Consider the following 12,206-nt stretch of genomic DNA (forward strand, 5'->3'; position numbering starts at 1 on the left):
AATGACTTTTCTGGTCACACAGTACATTTGGCAAAGAGGAGAACAGAGAAGCAGCTAGAAACAGAACTTTGAGGTCTCTGCTTCCCTCCACTCTAGAGTCATCCTTTGGCTCTCCCTAACCTGTACCTCATCACTCTTCAGAGACTCAGTGCCCTCTGCTTTGTAAAACACTCCCCCATGCGCAGTAAAAAGGAAACAAACCTTTATAGCCCATGTTCTGAGAGTTTGGACTCTCAGTTTCTTGTCTGCTGCTTCACTTTTACTGAACCAAAAGTATTTTACCAGCCAAACAAGCTGGTGCTGAAGATCTGTGCATGATTGTGTTGAGCATGGAGAAGGTTTCTCCCATACTTGACACCCCAAAAAGCCTAAGCAGTCATAGATCAGAGGTCAAAGATGCAAGGCTCTTGAAGACTATTTAGTTCACTGCCTATTTTTAAGTCTGTGTAATGCTACAGGACAAACCTGAACTATGCAAACCATGGTAATAGCCAATCTCTTTTATGAGTTATACATTGAAGGCATACAGTTAGAATCAGATTGTCTTTATCCAACATTTGCACTAAGTGGATGCAAGATGTTGTTTGGAACGAAGTATTCTAGTGAGCCATGGATTTCCACTGGGTCCTTGAACTCTATCTAGAACATTTCTAAATAAATTAGTAAAGAACATAATGTGATCCTAACAAAATGATCCTACCAAAAAAAACCCACCTTTCTATTAAAACACAAAAAAGGAATAACATTCAATATCTCCAAATAATTGGTAGGTTTAAAAAAATATTTTATTTTAGACAGGGTTCTGTTTGCTGGCAAATATTTAGATTTTCAGAAGTCTTTTGCATTTTTTGTTTCCCAAGGTGGTTTAAGCCCAGCTCAGAATATATTGCATCTAGAACTTGTTTCTTCGTTCCTAGAAGGAAAGCCTTAGTCTTTCTGACTTATGTAAGATCTAATGCAAGACCTACTGATGACTTACTAGAATAGTAAAGAGGGGTTACTAAAAGACACGGAGACCATTAAACATCTCTTTGAACAAGCTGAGTTTTGTCTGATTGAGAATCTATAAGACTTTCCCTTCTTTCTTACTTGGTGAGCTCCAAAATTTCACGTTTGTTTTAGCCTGAAGATTATTGCCCCCGATATCACTTTGTATAATAATTTTATGAGTATTAGAGTGAGAAAACACCATACAGTACAGACCATTAGAATGTGAACCTCTTACTGAGAGGGACTCTGTACCATCCAGCTCATCTACATGCCCCAGCAACTATACCATGATGAGCATCTTTGATAAATGTTGATGAATGGATAAATAAACACAAACATTTGCAAAGGGCTTCAGATCATACTAGTCAGGTTGAGTATTGGACAAGAGATTCTGGATGAGAGATCAAGAGGGCCTAACACTCTGGTGACTTGGTGTGGAACGGCATCAGTATGGGTATGCTGACACTATCTTTTTTTTTCCCTTAAAGACATGGTTCAGGCCAGCCACAAGAATAGTAAAGGACTACTTGGCCATAGGTTGGAAGAAATGAAATTATAGAGGAAAACAGAGAGAACAGGGAAAGCTTCTGTTAAGCTTTGGATGAGGAGTTGTCCCCCAAAAGCTCCTATGTTTTAATGCAAAAAGATTTAGAGGAGAAATGATTGGGTGATGAGAGTCTTAACTCAAATCTCTGTACCTGCAGAAGAGCAAAGGAAGATATTGCAAAGAAGTAGACAAGTACCCAGTAAGGAACCCTGATGTTTCCATCATGTACGTGATGGGAAGGCTCTGAATGGATTTTAACAAGGGGTGTAACACAATCTGCATATTCAGAAAACTGTGAGGAGGTGAGGCATACTTAAGACAGAGAAGACAACATAATGCTTTCAGTGATCTTGATGATCATGATGAAAGTCTGAAATAAGGCAGGGACTGCAGAGATAAAGAGAAGGAAGAGATTTATTTGTATATGAGATATTTAAGAGGTAAAACATACCAGAGTTGGCCACTCGCTATATAAGGTTCCAGCAGTCATCTAGATTGACTCCCAGGTTTCTGGTTGGGATAACTGAACGGGCTGTACTTTTAAATTTTGCTTTGACATAGAGGGAAAGGAATATTCTGCTTTGTAATGGCTTGGTTCTAAGAGCCAGTGTGGGAATGTTCAGGGAAAGACCTGTATAAGATACTAAAGTCATAGAAACCATCAGGAACAGGTGATCTCTGCCTGTGGGTGTTCATCAAGTTAACTATAAAATTCAGGGGGTCTATATAGCACGATATAAATATTCAGTGAAAATCAGAAAAACTGAGCCATGGACCCTAACTTTAAATTATCAACTCTTCAGGGAGACAATTTAGACTTATTCTACACTGTCTCTTAGACATTCTCAGCTGCATTGATACTTGATGAATTTTGGTTAAAACTAATGTTTTAAATTGGAAGTGTCATACACAGGGTCTCTTATGTTCCTGTAATAATGATGTGAACCACTCAATGCTTCTTCAGCCCACGTAAATCCCTCAGTACTTCCTTTACCCAGGAAACTCATCCTTCAGGAAGCAGCAGAGGCTTCTTGGAACCCGAGGACACTGCCTCTCCCAGTCGCCTCTGCCTGAACCTTCTATGTACTTGTGCATCTTTTTCTCTAGGAGGTGAATTCCTTGAAGGCAGATATCATTCATTTGCCTCTATACCTAGAGCATGAAACATAGCAAGTACTAATTAAACATTTGTGTTTACACTTACAAACCGTCAAATATTAAGCTATCTTCTTTCATGGATGAACTTACAGCAACAATAGAATCAGATGCTGTTATTATCTCTATTTTGCATGAAGAGATTGAAGTTTGGAGAACTTAAGAACTCCAATTATCAGCCTTAGTCATTCAGTCCATAACTGGCAAAGCCTCAATTTAAGCCCAGGTCTAGACTTCAGAGTCTAGTTTCTTAATCACTGATTTTTCTTCCTTTTCTCATTTTCTCTAGAGTTTAGATGGTGTGTGTGGTGTGTGTGTGTGTGTGTGTGTGTGTGTGTGTGTGTGTAAATTTTTATCTGTAAAAATGTATCTTAGGAAAAAATGACTAATGACCTTATGTCAAACTTCATAACATGATCACATGACCACAAACACTCAAATTATCTGACTAGTATAGTTTTTCAGCAAGTTGCTAGGACTGAACAGGAGATGCACATGATCCCTAGGGACAAGGTCAAACCCATTCTCCAAGCACACAGTGGGTTTTTTGAGGAACTTTCCAGAACTGCAATTTCTAACACTGCTTTAGGAAAGAAACTTCAGGATAAAGAGGACCTTTAGGATAGAGTGCTTTGAAGTAGCAGTTTTTAATTTAGAGTTTGTACTGCCTACTTTGCAATGCAATTCTTCCTCCTATCACCTACCAGCCATGTCATTTCCAAATGAGAACCCTTGGTGTTAGAGATGGAATTATGGAAAGATATATAAAGCTGTCCTATCTCCTAACTGACACCTGAACATCAGTGCTAACTGATCAGTGCTAACTGACACCTGAACATCATCAACAGTCACATGTACTCAGAACAGATTTTTATTTTGCTCTTGACAGGTATAGGACCTTAATAATATTATTCTGTTTAATATTTGCAATGAGTATCAAATAAGGATTCCATTTATGATCTGGGTTTTGTGGCTGACTTGCTGACTGAGTTTGCTAAACCAACCAGAAGCTGGATCCCCTGTGTGTTAAGTGAGAATAATATCTGCCCATCTTTTCTATCTGCTGTTTCAAAACCATAACAAGAAGAAAATTTTTTGCTGAAAATTTATGCAATTCTAAATTGATAAATATATATTTCCTAGCCATTCTTTTTGAGTTTGTTTTCTTAACATAAAAATATATTGATGTATAAACTGTTTAATTTTAGAAATAAATATTTTATCTTTAAAATATTTAAATAGTTATGTAAAATATTCATCTTTGGAACATATTTTATGATTCCATTCAGACTAAAGTTTTTTTATTTTTTAAATTTTTTTATTAGTTGCTCAAAACATTACAATGATCTTGACATATCATACATTTGATTCAAATGGGGTATGTAATCTTACTTTTCCACATGTACAGATTGCAGGATCAAATTGGTTATACAGCCACATTTATACAGTGTGCCATACTAGTGTCTGTTGTATTCTGCAGCCCTTCCTATCCCCTTCCTATCCCCTTCCTATCCCCCCTCTCCTCCACTCCCCTCCTGTCACCTCTCTCTACTCCATCTACTGTAACACATTTCTCTCTCTCTTTTCTTCCTTCCCCCTCACACCATCTTATATATAATTTTGTGTAACAATGAGGGTGTCCTTCCATCTTCCATGCAATTCCCCTTCTCTCTCCCATTTCCTCCCACCTCTCATCCCTGTTTAATGGTAATCTTCTTCTCATGATCTTCCTCCCTGATCTGTTTTGTGTTGCTTCCCTTATATCAAAGAAGACATTCGGCATTTGTTTTTTAGGGATTGGCTAACTTCGCTTAGCATAATCTTCTCTAATTCCATCCATTTCCCTGTAAGTGCCATGATTTTGTTATTTTTTAGTGCTGAGTAATATTCCATTGTGTATAAATGCCACATTTTTTTATCCATTCATCCATTGAAGGGCATCTAGGTTGGTTCCACAGTCTAGCTATTGTGAATTGCGCTGCTATGAACATTGATGTAGATGGGTCCCTGTAGTATGCTCTTTTTATGTCTTTTGGGTATAGTCCAAGAAGGGGAATAGCTGGGTCAAATGGTGATTACATTCACAGCTTTCCAAGGAATCTCCATACTGCTTTCCAAATTGGCTGCACCAATTTGCAGTCCCACCAGCTATGTACAAATGTACCCTTTCCCTAACATCCTCGCCAGCACTTGTTGTTGTTTGACTTCATAATGGCTGCCAATCTTACTGGAGTGAGATGGTATCTTAGGGTGGTTTTAATTTGCATTTCTCTGACTGCTAGAGATGGTGAGCATTTTTTTTGTGTGTATTTGTTGATTGATTGTATATCCTCCTCTGAGAAGTGTTCAGATCCTTGGCCCATTTGTTGATTGGGTTATTTGTTTTCTTGTTGTTTAATTTTTTGAGTTCTTTGTATACTCTGGAGATTAGAGCTCTATCTGAAGTGTGAGGGGTAAAAATTTGTTCCCAGGATGTAGGCTCCCTATTTATCTCTTTTATTGTTTCTCTTGCTGAGAAAAAAATAAAATAAAATACTTGGGAATCAACCTAACAAAAGAGGTGAAAGACCTATACAATGAAAACTACAGAATCCTAAAGAGAGAAATAGAAGAAGACCTTAGAAGATGGAAAAATATACCTTGTTCATGGATAGACAAAACTCATATCATTTAAATGGCCATATTACCAAAAGTACTCTTAGGTTTAATGCAATGCCAATCAAAATCCCAATGGTATTCGTCGCAGAAATAGAAAAAGCAATCATGAAATTCATCTAGAAAAATAAAAGACCCAGAATAGCAAAAGCAATTCTAAGCAGGAAGAGTGAAACAGGTGGTATAGCAATACCAGATTTTAAACTATACTACAGAGCAATAGTTAAAAAAACAGCATGGTCTGGTACCAAAACAGGCAGGCAGACCAATGGTACTGAATAGAGGACACAGAGACCAATCCACAAAATTACAGCTACCTTATATTAGACAAAGGTGCTAAAAGCATGCAATGGAGAAAGGATAGCATCTTCAACAAATGGTGCTGGGAGAACTGGAAATTCAAATGCAACAAAATGAAATTGAATCCCTTTCTCTCACCATGCACAAAAGTTAACTCAAAATGGATCAAGGAGCTAGGAATCAAACCAGAAACTCTGCATCTAATACAAAAAAAAAGTTGGCCCTAATCCCCAACTCGTGGGGTCGGGCTCCAAATTCCTTAATAGGACACCTTATAGCACAAGAGTTAAAATCAAGAATCAATAAATGGGACATATTCAGACTTAAGTTTTATAATTTTTTCTACTAATAAGAAGTTAAAATTCATACATAAATATGCTCTATATAATGTATTTAGCTGGCTTTATCAGAAAATCATATAAAATTGGAGCTTAAGTAATAATCACTAAAATTTGAGCCATATGGATGAAAATTTTTCAAAAACATCGCATAGACTAAATTAAGGTTTTGAACACATTTACTTTCTTGATCCAGTCTATTTGACTTCACCTGTTCTCTGCTTATGATTAACCTATGGATCTTTTGGTAAACAAGGCATAGTTGAAAGAGCTCATCAAACTATTAAAATGTACTTATTAAAGCAAAAAGAGGGAATTGGAAAGGGGTATATATCCCCCAAAGATAAACTTAAAATAACCCTTTTTACTCTAAACTTTCTAAATTTGGATTCATCAGGACTTAGTGCTGCGGAAAGACATATGTATCCAAAAAATGTACATAAGCCTAAGGTACTTTGGAAAGATATTCTAACAGGACAATGGAAAGGTCCCGACCCAGTTATTGTCTGGAGTCGGGGTTCCGTTTGTGTGTTCCCACAGAGAGAACAGCAGCCGATTTGGATTCCAGAGAGGTTAACCAAAACAATTTCTACAGAAAAAGAAGATGATTTGACTGAAATCCATAACAGCTGATATCCAGAGCTCCAGCTTGGCTATTCTTATATCTGCGACAGTGATTAACCACGGTGCTTTTTTTCAATATCTATTTTATTATTGCATTTTTCCCACATCATAAAGTTCTATTTTATTTTTTGAGCTCATACAAACCTAGGTTAATGTTTTTCTGATCAGTTTTGTTTTTTGACTGTGTTTTATTTTTTGACTGTGGAGTTTTTAAACATTGCAATGGAGATTTTACCTAGGTAAAGCTACAAGGCCGTTGTTATTGTCTTATGTGTTGTATGTTATGTATGCACTGTTTTGTGTTGCATGTCAGTATGTGTGTATGTGCATATTTTTATATGAGGAGTGCTCATGAAAAAATGGATCTGAATTTTTTTTTTAATTCACGTGATTTAAGTGGTTTAATCTAAATTAGGTAAACAGCTGTTAATGATTGTTTTCAAAGGTGGTTAACAGATCTGTTTGCTTACTATTGTTTTTAAAGGTGATTAACAGATCTGTTTGTTTACTTTCACTTTTCCTTTTCATTATATTTAATAATTCTGTTCAGGATAATGTCTCTTTAACATCATTGCCAGAATTCCCATCTCCATCCCAGTGCCGGTGAAGACTAAGAAAACCAAACTACAGCTTCTATGATAGCTACCACAGTAAACTGTATAAACTGATGCATCAATGAATATAACTCAACAAGTAATGCTCAATCAAGAACTTGATTTACTTTGGGAGGAAATGGACATATTGATAGACTCTTCCACTTTGAACTGCCTGCAGAACTTGCCTGGACTATATATCAGTTGCATGCATTGTGAACTATCGTCTGGTGCAGCGAATTGTGGTACTGCTGGCATATTTTTGCTGATGGTGTCACCAGTGATGCAATTTCCTTGCCAGCGCACCCCATGTTAATTGTGGTAATGCTGGCATCTTTGCTGATGGTGTCACCAGTGACGCAATTTTTCCAAAGGAGCCATCAATTGGCTTGGTGTCGTGGCATTTCTGTATCTTCCTCCCTTCTACTAGTGATGGTCTAAAATTTGGGGGCCAACAGATGTGAGGCAAGAACCTCACCCCGCCACTGGCACCAAAGTTAAATTTGGGGGCCAACAGAGGTGAGGCAATAACCTCACCCCGCCACTGGTGCTTAGGCCTATCCACAAGCATGGCTGAATGCTGGACCAGTAGTCAGTGACGGGTTGATCTGGTTGCAGTGGATTCAACCTAAGACAGGAAACTGACGTCTAAAGGTCAGTTCTCCCATGACGGGTAAGAACCATATGTTGAATTGGACAACCTACCAGGCACAGTCCTAAGCCACATTGCTTGTTGTTTAATTAATCAGAAGGGGGGAGATGCTGAGGGCCATTACCAAGTAGGAATGACGCATCAAAATCCTTGCCAGCGTACCCCATGTTAAATGGACTTGCTTTGGAAATTTGCTGCGACCTTGCTTGTGTGTTTGAGAAAGGTGACCCTGCTCAATCACCAGGGTGGATCCAGGATTAGGGTGTATCTTGCAGGAAGTATCCCCATCCTTGGGTTTAGGGCGTGACAATAGGAGTTTTAGGGAAGTTGGAGGTTGAAGATTATTCCTGCTGGGAGTAGGGCGTGCCTGCTGCCTGAGTTCCCACTGAGTTAGGACTTGAATTGTGCGGGAGATTGGGATTGCCCCTGTACCTGCGTGGAGGCGGTGTGAGATCGGGAATAAAGAATTGCTGTTTGAACCTACAAAGCTGTGTGGTGGCTCGTGATTTTGTGCCAAGCCGAGACATTGGCATCTGGATCCATCTTATAGCATCACACCAAGTAGCTCAGGAAGCAGGAAGTCACGAGTGCTCTGAATGCCCTGGGAAGCACATGCATTCCAGAATTAGGGGAGAAACCCAGAGATTTTCCAGGGCCTGTCACAGTGGTGAAGCTTTGAGAGTTTTGATGATTTGGTACATGTCAGAAAACCTCAAAGATTAAAGAACAAGTTGGTGCATATCACATTTTACCCTGCTAATTTTGACCATGTAGAACTTGGTGAGCTCCTTGGGTTTGGGGGGGCAATATATACTTCACTTGGGAATACTATTTCAATTCATTTGTCAGGTGATTTTAAAGGCTGCTGGTTTCAGGTAGATCCCAGAGCCAAGGAGGGTTCTATGATAGGTCCAAGCTTCCTTCTCAGTCAAAAAGTGTAATCCAACAGATCTCATATTGCTAAAGATATCCACAATGGATAAACAGCTGCTATGAGGAGTTTACGAAAAACTCTGATAGGAAAATTATGAAATAGATCCCTAAGATTCTGCAACAAAGTCATGGCCTCTATGACAGAGAATTATTCACGTGAAAGTAGTTTCAAATTGTTATTATTTCCCAGTGAAGTCTGAATACCTAGCCTCAGGACCATGTGACCTGAGTGTCCCTTTACAAGCCAGGTATTATTATGAGGTGGGCATTATTATGAACTAGATATTATCCATTGAAATGATAGATTTCTGGTCAGGTGTCAACTAAACACAACTAACCAGTATAAGTTGGGCCAGACTCCAGTGTCACCTACTGACAGTTCTCCAACGTTTCCCTCTCATTCATCATCCAGAGCCACTTATTTCCTATGACCATGACATAGAGGAATGGTGGCTATGATTTACTGGTAAGTCAGAAAAGAACTCCAACTCTATGGCAGTTTGTCCATTATCCAATCCAGCAAAATACATCACTCTGAAACTTGGTGTCTTAAAGTAACAAAAGTCATTTTGTTAAATCTCATGATTTTTCTGGATTGTGCATATGCAAAGGGCTCATCTGGGCAGTTCTGGATTTGGGGGTCTTTCATGAGATTATTTTCAAACCTTGTGAAGGAGCTGAAAAGCTACAGAAGCACAGAAGCTAGGGTCTGATTGGGCATCTCTCTCTTCATGTGCTTTATCTGCTCATGGCCATCTCTCCACGTGAGCTGATTTTATCTTCCTCATAGCATAATAACTGAAAATGGAGGCTATGCATAGGCCCAGCAACATGGGCTCTCTCTCACCAAGGCTGATTTAGCTCTACTGCTGAGTGCTCAACTTGCCAACAAGAAATAGCAAAAATAGTCTTTTAATATGGCACCAATCCTTGAGCAGACATCCCCGTTGGTTGGTGATGCATCGATTGCATACTGAAGGATCTGTAATTTTTCCACACATGGGTTTCTCTTTTCTCCAACAGTGCCTCCCTTGTAACACTATTCAAAGATTCATAGAACACCTACCTGATCTCTTGATTTGGCTTACCATACCACATTGCTTCAGTCCAAGGGACCCATTTTGTAGCAAAGGAAATGCAATAACAAGCATATAATTATATAACCCAGTGAATTTACCCAGTACTTGTTATCCAGAAGAAACTAGCACAAAGAATGTTGGAATGACCTACTCAGTTATCAACTTGAGAATAACATCTTATAGAATTGAATACTTCTGAAGAACGAGGTATATAATTTGGATTAATGACAAATGTTTCCAGAAACTAGATTATATGAGTCTAACAACCAAGAGGAAGAAATTGGATTAGCTCCTCTCACTTTCATTTCCAATGACCCATTTGCTGACAATGTACTTTCCTATCCCTATTACCTTGGTTCTATTGTTTGTTCCTGTTTCTCAGGAAGAATGCTTCCACTATAAGGTTCTTTTTTTTTTTATCACTACAACTTGTTCTCTGGGAACCTGAAGACAAGGAGCAACAGGCAAGGAAAAGAATTTCTATATTGGCATGTGAAATCAGCCCTTGTTGATCAAAGTGTGGATAGATGTCAAGGGAAATACAAAATGGATAGAATAAGAAGGAAATGTTTAATATCAATCATAACTTTGCAACTAGCCCCACCAATGAAGATAATAGCTTGGTTGTTAACTTTGCATTAACTCCATTCTAATGGAGGTATTAAAAGTGCTGGACAGTAAGTGATGCAAGAAATGAACCATGTCTTATGTATTATGTCATATTCCCTCAACCTCACATGCCCCTTTCTCTAATCACCACTGAAGAGTCAACGTCATGCAAGCACAACTGAACAGTGATTCACCTAACACCCATCACTTGAAACTTTTGTCTAGTCTGGGATTTCTCTGATAAAATCAAGACATGGGTATGCTGCAGGAGGGCCAATTTTGTGCCCAGGAGGGGGGCAGATGAATGAGTTAGCACACTATAGAGTAAACCTTCAACTAAATAAATAGTTTCCTTTTTCATCCTGGATGAACTATCTTCATATGTATTTTTATAGCTTCTTAGATGAAAGACACATGGAGTCTGGAAACCAGATGCACATCCTGGTGGCCAGTTTGATAATAATGCATCTTTTATTGGCTTTGCTTTCTTTCCCACCTTACTTCTCTTGTCCCACACTCCTAAACCCTTAAATTGCCCTCCTTAATAAAATTTTAGTTCACAATTTCTTTGCCTCAGACTTGGAGTTCTGGAGAACTAAGCCCATATAATCTGTAGGTAAATCCCAGGACCTGTCCATCAAGAACTATAGGAAGTATATCCAAACATCCACTTAAGAAGAGCTGGCCTGTCTGTGAGTTTCACCTCAGCTTCATTTAGGTGCACACATCCCTTTTATGTTTTTCTCGCTTTTTCCTACCTGCCCAGGAAGAGGGGCATCATTATTTCCTGAGGACAAAATGGAATCCTAGGGGCATATGTGAAGCCACCATACAGAGAGGTGGAACCTTCGGTATAAATGTCAAGGACACAAAAACTCCCAAGTCCTAAAACTACCCTTTCCATTTTTCTTTTTCCAGTATAGAATTTTTAAACTAGGTTATTCCTTTTATCTGGAAGATGCTATCAGTTCTAATGATTTAGTAGAATCAGATTGGAGTTCAAGTTAAAAGAAGCATAATGGAAAACTTAGATTAGTTCTTTCCTAGATATTGAAGGAAGGAGGCAAAAGGATATTTGAAGGGTATTCATTATGGAAGGCAAATAAATAGAAATTATGGTCAGTGAGCCATAGCTAACAATAAAGATAGTGCATTCAGCCAGAGACTTCCAGCTTCTGTCTCAGAATTCTAAATGCCACAGAAAAACCAGCATCTGACAAACTATGATTATAGCAACCTCCTTTAAGTTGTTGCCCAGTCCCCTCTCTTTGCCTATCATTTATTCCTTGGGATGGGTCATGACAAGTATTTCAGAGATATCATCAGAGAAGCAGCAGATCATGAGGTACAAAATTTGGGCATTGGAGTCAAAGTTATGAGTTCAGATTCAAGTTCTGATTCACAGTTAACTATCAGTGATGGGAATTCTTTGTATTTGCATTTTGTGTAAACAATTCTTTATGTTTATAAAAGTTTTATTTCTGGTACTGGGGTTGTGGCTCAGTGGTAGAGCACTTGCCTAGCACATACTAGTCACTGGGTTCAATCTTCATCACCACATAAAAATAAATAAATAAAAATAAAGATTTTTAAAAGTTTCATTTCTGGATCAGGAGTTAAGCATTTTCTATATAGAAAAAATAATGTTACCAAGTCTGGAGAAGTGATAAATATGGGAGTCAGATGAGGAAATCTAGAAACATTCAAGGAGACCCCGCTTTGTCAGGTGTC

The sequence above is a fragment of the Ictidomys tridecemlineatus genome, chromosome 8 (genome assembly GCF_052094955.1).
Source record: "Ictidomys tridecemlineatus isolate mIctTri1 chromosome 8, mIctTri1.hap1, whole genome shotgun sequence".
Taxonomy (NCBI): domain Eukaryota; kingdom Metazoa; phylum Chordata; class Mammalia; order Rodentia; family Sciuridae; genus Ictidomys; species Ictidomys tridecemlineatus.